Genomic DNA, 18,501 nt, shown 5'->3' on the forward strand with positions numbered 1-18,501 from the left:
AACTATAGAAAGAGAAATAATTTGGGGGATTTGAGATTTTGTATAAGTACCTCAGAGGATTAAGGCTATGACTTGCATCATGAATTCTAGGTTTGATTCCCTTAGACCCTGCCTGTCTCTTCTGTGTTTCTCTTTGTAAGACTTTTAGTAAGACACACTTTCTGGATACCCCCCCCCCCAAAAAAAAAGACCTTTAGAGATCACCTCCTTAATGAGACAAAGTTATAAATAAATAGCTTTATATAATGCACTGAATCTATTTTTTTATTAGATAGGCTCAAAGAGTCATGTGTGTGTGTGTGTGTGTGTGTGTGTGTGTGTGTGTGTGTGTGTGTGTGTGTGTCTGTATGTGTGGACACAGTAATGATTGTAAAGGCTTAGATTCTTGATGTTGTCAGCAGCAGAGGGTAAGAACACCCATCTGCAGGGGATAATGGGGTAGTTAAGGGACAAACGCTGCCTTAATCCCTCAGAGGAGTGAGGGCATTGCACAGAATATACTTGGGGGGGTCATTTAGCACACCAAGCTACTGTCTGGTGGTAGCCTTCATTAGTGAATATATAGGAGCATGTACTTGCAGATTAGAAGGTTTAACAAGTTCCTGTTGTGACAAGGGAATCCCATCTCCATACACACTGAGTGGGGTAAGACTATGAAGAATGCCATTGTTTGCTTGCATCCCAGTGAGGGCACAGGCAGTCCTCATAGCCGTCTGTATGATGGTTTTCCTGTAGGACACTCTCCCATATGATTTTGTGATTGCCATTCATACAGAGGAAAAGAACTTGATGGCTAGCAGTCATGGGAGCAAAAACAACCCTGAAAAAAATCAGGTTAATATACTGAGATTGCCTGATGACACCAATATATACTTTACAAGCTGCTTTTTGCTTTGTTTTGTTTATATAATTCTGTCTTTTTCTCTCTTTTTTTTTGAAAAAAAAAATCTGTAAATGTAAGCTTGAGTATTTAATGAGAAAAGAGAGAAGTATATGAAAGAAGTATCCAACTCACCCCAGAATAATGCAGGGTGTGTGCATTTTAAGTTGTGTAACTGGTTGTCCTAATGAGTTCATTTCCTGTGGTACTGCATTTGTGCCAAAAAGGAGGGAGCAACTGAGACAATAAACTGGTAATGCAAATCCTAAATGTCAGATTTCTAACTACACATTCTGTTTATTATTTTAATAGTTTTCACTGGCTCATTCTTTGAAAGAAATTTAAACTGAATGATTTTGCATAACTTTCTATGCACAGTAGATTATGCATCACATTTTAGTATCTATTGCTTATGAGAATGGTATGAAAAAAATAACTAACTTGGTTCGTGAATGGATTGTTGTGTTGTTGTGTCCTAACACATTGATTTCATATTCTAAAGTCCTAAACAGAGTTATTTTAATAGTTTCTCCTTCATGTTTATCTGTAATTGGCTTCTGTTTATTTTACTTATTAATTACTCTAATGTGCAATAGTTTTGATGTTTTATATGCTTTTGTTACATAAGTGGGAATAATTTTATAATAATAATTATATATATATATATATATATATATATATATATATATATATATATACATATATATATATATATATATATATATATATATATATATATATATATATATAGATATATATATATATACGGGACAATTATAGTCTATTTATAAAGGTTTATGTTACTATCACACATACCTTAATACTTAGTCCATATATCTTAGTAATTAAGTATTTCTGGTCTTCATTTGCACTGAATTCTCACATACTCTATTTAAGCCATAGTATTAACAGCAGAGGTGGTAGAGACAGACCACACAGTGACATTTTGAGGTAATAATACTGAATATCAGTATTGCTTATACCATATGTTCTTGTTATTTTGAATGCAGCCTACAAATTGTTTGAGATTTGAACCTAAACCAGACAAAATATCTAACAAACCAATTTTATATTACTGCACTTATGGCTGTCTGGTGATTTCAGTACATTTTATGCTTACTTAATCAAATTGTATAACTTTCTTACAGTGTATTATTTAATTACACTTGCTGGCTTTGTGGCTTGAACAATTCCCTGGCTGTTTAGGTATGCAGTTGCACTCCATTCTAATTAATCTAACTGCTTCTTACTGTGGCTTTTCACTTTCACCAGTTTTACATTAAACTGCAGCACAGTTAAAGGTGCTGCCATTGTACATTTCTTTGTCACCTGGTTGATTGTGTAACTAACAGAGCCACCGTTTTGTTACACCGAGTGTTGTTCTTTCTTAATTAATTAGACATCACCATCAAGCTAACACAAGGGTTTTCCTGTGAGTTCCTGCTATTTAACTGAGTCTATCACAGGACTTCAAGGAGAGAGAGGGACAGAGAGCTGAAGCACACATGCCCAAATAAGTTTTTTCTAGCATTTTCAAGTTTAAAATTCACAAAATATCCAGGAAAGATTTATAAATCTCTGCACATATACTGTCATTGTTTGGTGGTGTTAATACTTGGGTTACTTAATTAATGAAATGCTATAACTTTTTAAAAATTTGTTTAGTTAAAATTGCTGGTTTTGTGCCTTCAGCAGCTATCTGGCTGTTGTAAGTATCTCATTGCACCTCCATCTAGTTGATCTATGTGTTTTTCACCGTGACTTCATACTTTTACCATTTTTCCATTAAACCATTGCTCAGTTAAAATATCTGGTACTGTGTGATTCTTAGTCACCTGGTTGTTTTGTAGCTAATACATCCTCCATTTTGTTACACTGAGTGTATTTCTTTATTAATTTGTTTGATAGTATCTTCATCTACCTAATTAGGATGTTTCCCTGTGACTTTCCACTCTCTTTCTTACTTTTACAATGTAATCATATATTAAAGTACAGTTTTAGCTGGTTTGCATGCCTGGATATAAACTTGCTGAGAGCAGAAGTGGTTAATCCATGGCAGGGTATCATTTGTTGCTGTTTCTGAGGTGCAGACATTGTTGGCAGGATTTCTAACTACTCTCTCATTGGAGCTTTCTATTTTACACTTCGACACTTAGTGTAACAGTGAGTGATGGCACTCTGCACAGAATGAATAATGCTGTACTTGACAGATGCAGTCTCTTTCATTTTCAGATTATCTCTTTGGAATCTTAGTTAACTCCACATCCAAGTTATAGCTGTATAATCACAGGGTTAAGCAATGGCACATTGTTGCAAGACTAAGGCCAGTCTCATAGCCAGTCTACACAAATTATTTACTATCAACATGACGTTGGTGCTCAAACCAAATTTTCTCTAGTCACACTCTACTATACCCCAACTCAGTACCTAACTATGAGCCGAAAATCTTCCATCAGTAGTTCTGCATAGAGGCTCTGGTTTCCATTAAGAAGTACACTTATCTTCTTTTGGCAATTTGTATTGTTCCTTTTAGACAGAGCTCTCTAGCAAATCTACTACAAACCTCATAGACGCTAACCTTTCCTCAGCCGACATTAGTAAGCATCTGGAGCCATGGAATTGCACTTTTCAACTCTGCCTCTATCCAGCTTGGTTGCAGTGAGCATCCTTAGGCAAAGTAGTAATAGTTTAATTTTTTACTGGCAGACACCTACTTCTTCAACTGACATAGTGGTGACAGAGATGTAGTTATATAATGTTATTGATGGAAAAGCTTTCAGATGAAGCCACCACAAATATATTTGCTGCCAGCACCACACAACACCAAAAAACAGTCAGATACAGCTCAAACACACATTTAGGCTCTTAAAACTAACCTAACTAAACCACAATGGCCTGCTAAATGTAACTTGGGAAAAAAGTACCCACAGTACCATCTCCACCCCACAACACAGACAGCTATCACCATGAAATGCACATACAAGGGTCATGTTGATTCAGTTCAAAAGCCATAAGGCAAACCTCCACACAGTCCAATATCTTAGTAACAGGTGACTTCATATTAAGATGCACCTATGCACCACTCATTAGGTCATGCAAGGAGAGGGTCACAGTTATGTCTATCTGGTGCCAAGAGTCACCACATTGCACTTGCACTCATCTCCCTGCACCACAAGTACACACATAACACAACCAAAGTGCAGATGGGAGACATGATTCGAGATGTATCTCAATGGACCATAGGAAGAAACCCATGATGGACATCTCTGTGTATGTGCCTGAGGCAGGTGTGAACCTAAACTTCATCTGCAATCTACCATCACAAAGAGTGATGCCACAGTATAAACAAAAGATTATTGACTTCAACAATTGGCTTAGTTTCTAGTGTTACTCAGATGGGGTACAATATAAATATACTGTATATCTTCTTGGGAGGGGGTGGTAGACTGTCCTAACTAATTTGCTAGGGATTGGCTGCACCTTTCCCACAAGACTTTTGTATATTGTCTAAATCCTTGTGCACCCCATAGTGCCTTTTTCAAACAATGTCAGTCTGCTAAAGCTTCCAACATAACAAAACAGAATCCATATAACATACTAGTATTGTCTAATTTTAGGAGCCTAAACAAAATAAATAAATAAAAAGAAAAAAAAAACAAAAACTCCACTCCCTACAAGGGCTGTTTAACTTGGAAAACATTTATACATGTATCATCACATACACCTGGCTCATGACTAATGACAGCACTCCATCAGTACAGGGTTTAATGCCTTATGCACATTTAGGTCCACCACATTAGATGCGGCCACTAAAGGTAGTGATGTCTCCTTATTCACTAACAAAAATTTGCTTCAAAACTTGTTAGGCAAAACAGTGATCTTGAACTCTGCCATGTCCAAATTACTAAGAAAACTCTTTATTGTGTCAAATCTAACAAAATGACCCTGTCTATGTCCCCCACAGCTCCCCTTCCTGCCTAACTGTTATAAAGTCCCTTCTCACTAAATCAAATTCCATTTTATTTATTTATTTTTTATTCATTTTATTTATTTATTATTTTATTTTCCCAGGAAACTACATCTTCCAGTCCTTTAACTGGGAAATGTGTATGTCCTCAAATATCTATTCCCAGAAATGTCTGGACTTCATCAATACAAGCTGTGTGGACCAGTTTGTCTGCACCCCAGTCAAGGTCAATACAGTCCTAGACTTGGTCCTTACCAATGTGGGACAGCTATGCGCTCCAACAATTGTCACTTCTGCAGTGGTCAAACTGGACCACAGATCAGTCACGTTCACCCTAAGAGTGAAGCTAGAAGCATATTCAAATACCTCAGTATTTAAAGGTTATGATAAAGCTCATCCTTCTAGTAAAACTGAGTGATGACCTGACTAAATTCAAAATCCCCTTCCAAACCTAGGACCCCATTGCTTATGCAGAATAGTTTTTGATCACATTCTATGGATGTGCAAATAGCTGCATAGAAGCATCTGCTCCCCTCTGGTGTAAATAGCTGCATAGAAGCATCTGCTCCCCTCTGGAATAAATAGCTGAATAGAAGCATCTACTCCCCTTTGAAGTAAATGCATTGGCAAATTTAAGAATAACCTCCTGTGCTACTAGCTAAACATAAACAGAATTTATATTATAAGAAAAAAACTCATTGCACACAAATACATTTAACATTTAAGATGTTAAAAAGCTCCCTTGATAAACATAACAGGGAACTCTTGGCCATACCTCTCAAACTCTTAGCACATGAAATCTGGACAATGACAAGAATAATGTGAGGCAGACACATAAATAGGGACACATTTTAATTATTGTGCTTATAAACTCAGAAAGCAACTAGAATAAAACATTTCAAATTAGTGTGCATTTTCTGAAGAATATAAAGTCTCAAACTCAAATGTCTGTCATTATTTAATTCTATTGATTTTCCAGAAGACCACAAATGTTTTGAAAAGCAGACAAAAATGTGAGGCAAAAATCTGGACAGTTGAGGGGTATGACCTGAACCCTGATCAAATCAACCAAGGTCAGATATGAGGTAAACATATCCACACAGCTGAAGTATAACCACAGAGCCTTCTTTAACTATGTTAGGAACCTCAGAAACAATGTGCAGCACTGCACATTGCTAATAGTAAAGGATATCCTAGATATCGCAGAGGACATAGTCAATCTACTAGTGGAGATGTTAGCTCAAGCTTTACCCCCATCACTCCCCACTTGTACTCCTAGATCACATATCAGCATTTATACCTCCTTCTCAAAACTCCCAAGAGCAAGTTCTCAAGGCAATAACCAAGGTCAAGAACACTACTTCAGTGGGGCTGGATAACATACCAGTCTGCCTACTGACCATCTTAAAACATGACTTGTCAGTTTTCCCTACACAATCTATTCAATATCAGCATCCAAGCAGTCTTTTTGGATGACTGGAGAAGAGCAACAGTCATCCCTTTGCACAAAGGTGGTATATCAACAGATGCTAGTAATTATAGGCCCATAAGTGTGACCAGCCTCATCTATAAGGCAAAGGAATGGGTCATCATGGAATAAATAAATAAGGAGATAGGAGACTTACAAACTCTTAACCCAAACCAGTTCAGATTAAGTAAGGCCAGATCCTGCCTACTTAACTAATTGATGTCTCCAAGATGGTTATTCCAAAAATGAATGAGGGCAGAGTGTGCATCTAGACCTTACAAAGGTAATTGACACCATCTCACATTCAGGCATCATAGATAAACTCTCCTAGTTAAATATAAATCTTTATGTAACTCATTGGATAGCAAATTGGCTCACAAATCATCACAAAAGGTTTCTCATCCAGAAAAAAAGAGGTCATTGTTCCCCTCTACTCATCACTCATTAGACCCATTATAGAGTACAATGCCCCTCTTGGTATGTACCTCACAAGACATCTACAACAACTGGAAAGGTCACAGAAATACCTCACAAAGAGTATTACTGGCCTCAAACAGATGCCCTACACAGACTGTTTAAAAAAAACTCCATCTTTACTCCGTCGCATATCACCTACTCAGAGGTAATCTCTTCCTAACATACAAAGCTATGTCAATCCCAGAGCTGTTGGACATGCTCCACTTAAAGAAATCCCAATCCTTCCAAGCTACATACTCTAGGGACCTAAACCTTGTCACTACAATAAACAGAACATGCTGGAAGGATAGATTCCTTTCCCAGAGACTTCCCATACTCGGGAACAGGCTAACATTCTATGTCAAACAAAGCTCCCCATTGGCACTCTTCAAGAAAAATCTTGATGATTGGATGGGAAATAAGAAATTCACCCCGGGAATCACTTCTGTGGCTCTGCTCGACAGGGGCACGGGAAAATTATTTTCTTTGGTGGCGAAAGCCAGGGTACCTTTTTGGCTAGGCTTATATAGGCCCTATGGCTAACAGCCTAGTACCTATCTATGAACCTATGAATCTATGAATTTAATCCAGGGAATTAGGGTGGGCAATAATACCCCATTTAAAATACCTGTTACTAGTGCTGTACCCCAGGGTAGTCCTTGAGTCATTTCTGTGTGGCATTTACTTCTCAGAGATCAGGGAAAATGTTAAAGATTTAATGCTGATCTAATTTACAGCAGATGGCAAACTTGATGCTTTCATAAACTCACAGGAGAACACCAACATCTTCCAAAAGTGCCTTTCCCAAACAAGAAGCTGATGTCAAAATCATGGACTAAAACAATATGCCGAAAAATGCATAAGTATGGAGAACTTGTTTTGTTACTATCACATCAGCAGCACACCAGTGAAAGTTGATCCCATAGTCAGGGATTTGGGAATATATGTTGACAATGGACAGTTCTGTCATTGTCATGTGTCCACTGTTAAAAGTGCAATTATTCCAGTGTACTCTGCACTCATTAAGCTGGTCATTGAATATAATACACCTTCTGGTATGTACTTGTCCAAACACTTACCACAACTAGAATAACTACAGTGATTTTAAACTTGTTTTTAAACAATACTGCTTTAAATATTATATAAATTGAGTAATTGATATTATTTGATTAATTGATGTTTGGTAAAAAGTATTTACTGACATTTTTTTGGAACAAGTTATACTCTGTTAAAGGCTTGTATAAGCTGAGGAGCTAGAACAGTGATTTGAAGAATTCTGTTTTAATAAACGGTAAAGATTTCATGGTCGCTTCTTCATTTTTGTGGTTAAATAATACGGAACTATCGGTGGTATTGGGTTTTGTCCGGAATGGCCAGTGAATCTTTTTCATCGTTTCCATGACTATTGAGAGATTTGGGACCTGGTTCGTCTCAAACTTGATTAGACAGTTACCTACTTTCAATGGGTGAGAAGGGACATACAGTCTCGAAAAATTATGTGCAACAAGAACATTTGGGTGTGAGTAATACAACCAATTTCTTTCAAAAATGGGAAGAAGGTAGAAGGTTGGTTGATTTTAACCCATTTGCGGCAGTGGGTGGAAGTGTAAAGCTGTCTATAATTGTGGATGTACAAGATTTGCTTGATAAAATGGAAAAACTGATTTTGAAAGAAACGTCTGTGTTTCTTAATATACAAAGTCTACAAAGATATCTGGAGTGAGATATAACTCCTAGGGGACTCCGTTCTATCAAAAACCCATCTTTGCCTTTTGATTTAATGGTGGAAGAAGAAAAACAATTCCACCAGTGTTGGACAGCTGCCGCACACAAATGTAGCGAATAATGGGTTAATATATTAGTAGAACGATATCAGCTTAGAAGAATAAAAATTAAAGAGGAAACTAAAATATGTCAAGAAATATTAAAACAAACAAATATGACTGCATTTGAACAATTCTTGAAGAACACCAATGAAAAATTAACATTGTATGAGAATGACATTATTAAAAGAAAAAAGAACAAATTAACATGGAACATGAGGGACTACAAGCGCAATAATGTGTTTGAGGTCATCAAGCGCTCATGCACGCATCAACGCGTCAGGTTCCGGGAAGAACAAGGAACAGCAGAAAAGGGTAATTTTCATCCTAATGGAGAATATGGAGCATTATCGATGGAATATGAAAGTGAAGAGGGATATCCCTGGTTACTGAAGCCAGGAAATGGAAGATACATGTATCAATAGTTCCATAATGAATCGAACTCCAAGGGTATATGGAAGAGATCATGGAACGAGCCAGAGCAACAAAGGGGAAATGGATATGAATATAGGAACAACAAATGAGGAAAACGGAACTGAAAGTGAATGTTTTAGTGGGACTTTAAATTGAAATTATGTTGTGAATCTATTTAAAGTTAACTCGAAAAAGCAAACCACTGAAATAAAACACAAGACGTAGCTCCGGTGCAATAAAGGCTGTCTTCCTACAGTTAAAAAACTTTTGTTTCACTGATAAATAAGTCCGATAGAAAGCCCAGTATTTGTATTAAACTTTTAATATACAGCATATAAAACAATAAAACAGTAAAAACACGGATTAAGCGCTTTCATCTCCCTCCGGAAAATTCTTCAGAATCACAGTCTATCTAAAGTTACACTATCGGAAATGGATTTAAAAGTGTAAAATAACAGACTTAAATTTGTTCCAACAGTTTTATCCAGATTATATGAAATGAAAATTGAAATTTTCAAGTTTGTACGTACGTTATATTTAATTTATCAGTTTAAAAATGAATTGAATGAGCATGAGTTAAATGTTTTTCGTGCTGACACAGATGATAGTAATAGTATTTTTTTTCTTGTGATTCAGATGTTATTACCAATGCATATTGCAAGTTGAACACTGAAATGATAGCACGTAAAAGTAACTATCTACCTCTGTTTAATAATAAAATTTTGCAACAGTATTTAACATTTATAAATTATACTACAGAAAAGGAATATAATAGATTTATAAAAAAGAAGGATATTAGATATAATCTTACTAAGGAAGAATGGGAAAGCTTGAATAGTTTAAGCAAGAGAAGAGACATAGTAATTAAACCAGCGGACAAGGGGGGGCAAGTTGGTGATACAGCATTACACGCAATATTTAAAAATGCGCTATGTACATCTTAATAACAAGGATATTTATAAATCAATTAATATACAATAATATCATGAAGCAATCCAGGAGTATGAGAAATTATGAAGGAAGGGTGTTAAATTATATTATCTTTCTGATGATGATATAAATTATAAATTTACAAGTAAAAGAAGTCAAATGCTAAATTTTATTGTATGCCTAAAATTCATAAAGACATGGAAAATCCTCCAGGCAGACCAATAGTGTCTGCCTGTGCATACTTCACACATAATATTTCTTGTTTATTACATAAGTGCTTTATGCCAAAAGCCATAACGTTACCTTCATATATTAAAAATGCAGTGGATTTCACAGAAAAAAATAAAAGAAATCAGCTGGAATAAGGATAAATATTTTTTAGTAATGGATGTAGTTAGTTTATATACAAGTATAAAACATCAGTATGGATTGGAAGCAGTTCTTTATTTCTTGGGTGACAGCCCTAGAACACAGTATATAATAGAACTAGTCCATTTTTGTTTAGAGAATAATATATTTGAATTCAATGGAAAGATATATAAACAATTACAGGGGACAGCGATGGAGGCAGAATTTGCCCCTATGTACGCAATCCTGTTCATGGGATTGTTTGAGAATCTATATAGTTATAATAGTACAATTTTGGTGGATACGTGGAGAGATATTACAGATACATTGATGACTTAATATTTATGTGTAAATGGGGATCAAAATTTGTCCTGGAATTTATAAAGGACCTTCATAATAACAGATTTGGGATAAAATTTGATGGTATACAACTAGGACATAATGTGAATGTGAATTTTCTGGATTTAAGTATAGAAGGTAGAATGGATGGCAGTATTAGAACTAAAATATATAGAAAATTTGAAGAAAAAGAGTTTTTATTACATGGAGAGAGTTGTCATCCAGGACCTATAATGGAGGCAATACCATTTGGAGAAATGTTAAGAATAAATAGGATGTGTAGTGATCTGAAAGATGTGGAAGAAGAAATGCAAAAAAAACTGTGGAAATGTTTATAAATAGAGGATATCAAGCTGAAAGGATTCAACAAGCTATAAATAAACTAAGTTTAAAAAGACATGGGCAAAAAGCAATTTGTAATATAGAGAATGAGAGAGAAAATCAGAATAATGTGAATTTAAAAGAAAATGTATTTTTTTGTGACAAAATATACCCCTTTCAGTGAAAAGTTTAAGGAAGGAATAAAATATGGATGGGATTTATTAGAAAAAGATAAGCTGCTAATACACATTTATAACAAGAAAGTGATATTTTTCATACACTAGAGGTAGAAATTTGAAGGATTTTCTAGTGCATGGAAAATTTCAACTACCAGAAAACATTAGATGTAGAGATATGGTTCTACAAGGAACATTTCCATGTGGTTAATGTAGTATTTGTTCTTTTGTAAAAAAACACTTTCACAAGAGTTAATGGGATAACATTTCAGGAAAGAGGCTTACATAGTTGCAATAGTGAATAAATAATTTATTGTTTGAAATGTCCATGTGATAAATATTACATTGGAGAAAGCAAAAAAGTCAAGCAACTAGGGTAAAAGAGCATATTTGTGACATTAAAAAGGGCAGTTAATTTATCCTAGTTGCATTGCATTTTCTTGAAAAGCACGGGGGAGAATTCAGTGGATTACAAGCAACCATTTTAGAATGCATCGAAAAGGCAAATTTTAGTACAATAGATGTAAAAAAGAAGCTAAGGGAAAAAGAATCTATATTTATTTTAAAATATAATACCTTAAGTCCAGCAGGACTTAATCAAGAATGTAATTGGAGATGTTTTTTATGAACTTGTTTTTAAACAATACTGCTTTAAATATTATATAAATTAAGTAATTGATATTAATTGATTAATTGATGTTTGGTAAAAAGTATTTAATGAAATTTTTTGGAACAAGTCATACTCTGTTAAAGGCTTGTATAAGCTGAGGCGCTAGAGCAGTGATTTGAAGAATTCTGTTTTAATAAACGGTAAAGATTTCCTGGTCGCTTCTTCATTTTTGTGGTTAAATAATAATTACAATGATTTCTCATGAAAAAAAATCAAGGGCCTAAATCATAAAAACTACACAGACTATCTCAAAGCTTTGTCTCTCTCTTCTTGGTATCATGCAGGCTACTAAGAGGTGACCTCTGCCTCATATACAGAACCTCAGAAGACCAAATTCTGTCAGTCCCATTATACATTTGCAAGTCTAATGATAGCATAAACACCCAATCATGTGATCTCCACCTCTTTTAAACCATAAAAAGGACACGTTGAAGAGCTAGCTATGTATCACAGGGAATACTACTTCTATGGATCCCACTTCTACTTCACTTAAAACAAAGTGCTTGTCTTACTATATTCAAATGTAGTTTGGATCACTGGATGGGAAATGTTAAATCCCTCTCCCTTGTTTAGCACTTATGTTCCTCATGGAAAGGAGCAAAAAGTAAATGTCCCCACATATTTTTGTTCAACCTGGCAAAGAATTGTTCCTAATCAAAATATAATGGGCTTCTTAATATCTTCAGAGATCAATAGCTTAGTAAATACCTATGAACATTTGGCTGCAGTTTATCACCTATGTGGTGGATACAGAGAGCAAAGCTTCACATGGGGAAAATTGTTAGCAATAACAAGTTTCAATATTAATGACTGATACCAATCTCTGTAACATGGAGGGATCAAACCCTAATTATGACTTAAACAATCAATGTTTTACTAGTGGCTTAGGTACTGAAAGAGCCAGGCCAGAAAGGGTGGGAGTGAGTGTCAAATACCAGTTCATCCATCCCAGTGGGGGGGGGGGGGTTAGTAGTTCCAGTCTACTGATTGCCACTATTCTGATAGAGAACTGCAGACAATGAATAGAACCATAGAATGAGGGCAAGAACTTTCTCTTTTCAAGATGGTAATAGCAGTGATGTGCAGAGTGTGTGTGTGTGTGTGTGTGTGTGTGTGTGTGTGTGTGTGTGTGTGTGTGTGTGTGTGTGTGTGTAAAAATGCACATGTAGGGGAAGGGCATATCTATGCTTTATTGCATTAAGGTGGGTGATCATGTCAGCTAACAGCAGGTGTGATTAAAGCATAATCAGAAAAAAAAAATCTCTGATGGTTACCAAAATGATGGCACAGTGATTAGCACTTGCATATTACAGGCCAATAGAGCATCAGGAGCTAATAGTTAGCAGGTAGAAAGGAATGACTAAGCAAACTATATGTATGTATGTGTATATATATACATATATATATATATATATATATATATACAAACACAAACACACACACACACACACACATATATATATATATATATATATATATATATATATATATATATATATATATACTAAGTTTTCTAACAGATATTTGATGTATATTCCATAAGCATCAATCCCTTCTTATGCATAAAGGTCTACTGAGACAATAATTCTGTATGTCTGTCTTAGTTGTAAGTTTTTAATAATAGTTTAGCTTATCAGGTTATTAGTAAGCATAGTTCAGAGATTAGTACTGTTCATTTTAAATTTAGTGTGATAGATCAGGTTTTGAGCTTTAATGTTAGGTTAGAGGCAGAAGTTAACTTAGATTGGAAGGAATACTACTGGCAGTTTAGGTCAAATGGAAGTATTTTCCCAGGCATGAATGAAAAGGGAAAATTAAAGAGTGGTTTTGAAAAGAAAAGGGTTATATAAGTGAAAGAAATAATGTAATTACATCATGTGATTTTATTTGATTATTTAAATGTGAATAGATTTATTGCAACTTGGTCTGATGAAGTTCCATGACTTGGATGAAAGCGCTTACCAGTTGTTTTTGTTTTTTTATTAAAGTTGGAGTTTTAAGTCATTTCTAAGCTGTTTGGTTGCTTATATTAGTTGTATACATGTCAGAGCCTTTAGTTCAAGTAATGTAGCCTCAGTACCATTATAAGCTATAACATGTCCTGAAATTCTGGTGGCACAAAAGCACAGTGATAACATTATTACCTTACAGCAAGAAGATTTCCAGTTCAGTCCTTGGTTGTGGTGCCACAGTATGAGAATGACATGTCCTGCTTTTGTTCACATTTTTTTTCTGGATGCCCTGGTTTCCTCCCACATACCAATGATATATGATAGCTGGATTGGAGACTTCTATGTTGCAAGTGGGTGCATGGGCATACACGTGTGACATGTTAGAAATGTCTGTCAGTCTGCTTCCATTTCCCTACTTGTCTGGTAAACTCCATCATTGGCAGAGGCTGTTTGTGGGGGCCACAGTAGGAGTTGATTGATGCTCATAAATGTGGGTGGATACTGATTTTTACTAAGGCTGTACACTTTTCCTTGTGAGTTTTACCAGCACAGATAGCTGTGGGGCTTATCTCAAACAAGCCTGTGTTGGTTTGTAATTTATTGAATTTTTACTGTTAAAATGAAATGCGACTGCATGCAATGTAAAAGAAGTCCAGCTTATGTGTTACTTTCCCAACTGGTACTTATTTAAGGTTTTGTTCTATACTGTTTGTGTGATTTTTCTTCATAGAAGTTGACTTAAAATCTCTTTGAATTCTGTGGTAACTGATTTTGATTATACTTTTCTTTTAGAATTCTTTGCAGATTTATAGCTGAAAATGGATTCCTTAAATGAGTTTACCATTAATGACCTGTTAAAGCACATGTATCTGTTACATTGTTCTAAATGCATTCTATATTTAACAGCTCATAACACTAGTGATCTGTGTTCCTTATGCCAAATTTAGAGAATTTGCTTACCATTATTAATATTAAATTTGGACTTGATGCTGATTTCACTTGTCCGGTTGGCACAACCTGAAGAAATGTTATTGCATATATTTATAACTGGACTGATAAGATAAATAATATTAGGCAAAGTGTAAACAGAGCACATTTTGAAAAGGAAGTATCTATTGACACTCAGTACCTATTAAGAAAGATAATACAAATGACAACTTTGGAATTCTGGATACAAATATTTAACAATCTAAGGATTCAAAACATATCAAAGACAATTAAAAGTGGAAAAAATAAAGAGGTTTGCAACAAATAACAAGGAACAAAAAGAAACCGATTAATGGCTAAAAAGCAAAGCGAATATATGTTAAAAAGGACACTGCTTTGTTATGTAACACACAGATTACAGGGAATGATAACACTGTTCTTTCAGAAAAATTTCAGCCTGCAGAAAAAGGCATTTTTTCCAAAAGAGAGTGTACAAAAAGAAGCAAGGGGCAGGTGAAAGTAAGAAATTAAATCTGAACTTGGAAGGACTGAAGAACATTACTCTAAGAAAAAAGGTGAGAAAGACAAAAAATGACAACATGGCTCATGCTGTCGATGTACAAAGCCAGCAAGGTGAGAATTGTATGCTTGCAAATGTGATAAGGAATACAAACAGTGGGATTAATCAGGGTAATGGTAATGAAGATAATTTCTTTGTAAAAATTGATAAAACAGATATTCCTGAATTAAAAGATGAAGATTCTTCAGATCTGGTCAGAAATAACATTTTTGAAACTTGGGATTCAATTATTAGAGGAACTGATACACGCAAAGAAGATAATGAACACTGAATAGTGTTATGCTTGAGAGGAGCAAAAACAGAGGATGTGAGAAAGATCTTCAAATGCCTTAATGTAAGGAAGTATGGATCTGTTTTCGTGCATTGCTTGCATAGGTGTTAGGATGTATTTTTCCCAGTCAGATATAGAAAGGAACATAAGGTCACAGGGGATGAAAATATATTTTGTATAAGTACCTACAAGAAAAGTTGCCCCATTTAAAAAAAATGGAAATGTGTAGAGCATTCAAGCTTAATTTGGGGCACACATGTATTTATACACAATTGTATGCCCTTGTCAAGATCAGGGAAGAGAATCTTTGCAGTAGATATTTTACAATATTTGACAAACATAAAAAAGGCATCTTGCCAGGTCAAATTTTGAAAGTTTACAGATAGCAACATTTGATGTATCGCTGATGGTTACTGATGATAGGATCATTAGTAGTAATGTTTTAATTGGAAAATTTGCTATGTTCCTATGAGATTAATGTTATCATTGTTTGTGAAACATGGCTAAAGAACAATGACTGAAAACCAGTTCAATCAAAGTATAAATATTTATACTGTAACAGATATTCTAACAAAAAATCAGGTAAGGTGTTATGATAGGGATTAAAGATTGTTATGAGACCTGTGACTATTACATGCTCAATGATAACACCAATACTGTACATTGTATAACTGTGGCAATACAGATACCCTGGATTATATAACAGTTGGAGTTTATAGAGTACTAAAGTCAGGTACTGATGACCTAGAGGAATTCATATATTTCTTGCATGAAATACAGGAGGGAAGAACAATAGTGGCTAGGGATTACAGACAGACTGGAATAATATTGTTTCAACAACATTATTAAGGAAATTAATTACAACATATGTTCAGGAACATCATTTGTCTTAGATTGTAAAAAAGCCTTCCAGGGAATGGGACATACTAGATATTGATTGCGTTTGTAACAAATTACTGTTACTTCATGTCAAGTTTTACCACTGCTGATGTGCAGTGATCATAGGTTATGAAGGTTAAATTGTTTGCTAGATAATTCTATCAAACTGAAATCTAAACCAATCCTCAGAAGATTAATAACAGATTATATGGAAGCAAAACAGTCACTATGTAAAATTAATTGGATTAATGCATTTAGCAGCAAAACTGAAGAAGGAATGTGACAAATTTTGGAAGAGAAAATGTTTAAATGCAAAAAATAAAAAAGAATGTTTAACATCAGGATCTAGGCATACCTCATAAGAACAGCAAATTTGATTAAGGTGAGAGACAGAAACTATTAAGAAATGGAAAAGAGGTCAAACTACAACTTTGAAAGCTGAAATAAATAGGCTGGACAGACAAATTAAATATAGTGTGAGACAAGACTGATGAAAATTTATATAAAGATATTAAGAATAATAAGAAACCATTTTATAGATGCATAAGATGTGGTAGGAATAAGGACATACAAACTGATGAACTGTTTAGATTCTAAATTTTATTTTCAGACAGAACAGATTATAAATATATTTACAAAATCTATTACAGAGCTGTTTGGCTCCACAAAGGGGTGATGTATTTTTCTAGTAACATCCAGGTAATCTCAGATATTGCAATTAAATAAATTATATTGAAAAGGAGCTATGCAAATTGGACCCAAAATCAGAGGGATAGAACAAAATTAATTGTAATGACCTGAGTACACTCCGGCATGAGCTTACAGTACCATTATACCTGTTATTCACTAGGTTGTTTAGATTTAGGGAGACTCCTCAAGATTGGAGATGTCCTTATTAAACATATCTTTTAGGAAAAGGGAAGTAGGACAAACCCAGATTAATACAGATCCATAAGTTTACTTTCTTGTTGTGATAAAATAATGGTGATGGTTATATTGGACAACTTGCTGTCAGAATTGAAAAGGTTGGGACTTGGAATCATATGTCAGCATGCATATGTTGAACAAAAATCTATTACCACCTGTACCATGATGTTCTATAACAATATAATAACAGCTATGAATTAAAAATTGTGCTGAGATGTAATTTATAAAGATTTAATTTCAGCATTGATAGGGTCATACACAAAACACTGATCAATAAATTAGAAAAAAGTAGGTATTGATGTACTCTTGATGAGCTGCATGGCTTACAGATAGGACATGGCAAATATCATACAGCAATTGGACAGTTGAAATTTGAGGTTATAGTCAAAGTGCCCCACAGGGCTCTCTCCTGACCCATGCTTGTTTAGACTGCATCTTTCACACCGGTCTTTTTCATCTCAGGTGATGCAGATAGTGCATGTCTACAAAACAACTTGAATAAATTGACTGTTTGGGCACAGGAGAATGATATGTTGAGAGACACGTCAAAAACTAATCATATGAGATTTGAGATAAAATTGAAAGGTGAGTATTTAATATAGCACACAATGATTAAAACTGTGGATTCACTTAAGGACTTGGGTATATGGGTAGATATATATTGAGTTTTGTTTTTTCTTATCAAATCAACCAATTGGTTAATAATAGTTATAGAACTATAGGTTGTATAAAAATATATATAAAATCTGGGAAATCAGAACTGATGAAATCATTGTTTGATAGTTGCATTAGACAAAAACTTGACTAGGGAGTAGCAATATGGAAGCCTTATAAGAAAACTAACATGAATGAACTGGAAACAGTACAGTGGAAATATACTAAGGGCATCCATAGATGTGAAAATTTGCATTATTAAGAAACATTAAGGTATATGAACTTGTTCAGTGTCTCATATATATATTTAAAAGGAGACCTTATTGAGGTATATGGAGTACACAGAGACAGCTACCTCTGGAAATGTTTGAGGTTATCAAAAAGTAGTAGAGAATCATCAGACAACCCATGTCGAAGATACTATAGGAATGACAAGGGTATTAACTGGTTCTCTGAGAGAGTAGCTGATGCATGGAATAGACTACTAAATTGCATTAAATCAAGCAGTAGTTTGGATAT

The sequence above is a fragment of the Protopterus annectens genome, chromosome 3.part0, assembly GCF_019279795.1.
Source record: "Protopterus annectens isolate FY-2018-M chromosome 3.part0, PAN1.0, whole genome shotgun sequence".
Lineage (NCBI taxonomy): Eukaryota > Metazoa > Chordata > Ceratodontiformes > Protopteridae > Protopterus > Protopterus annectens.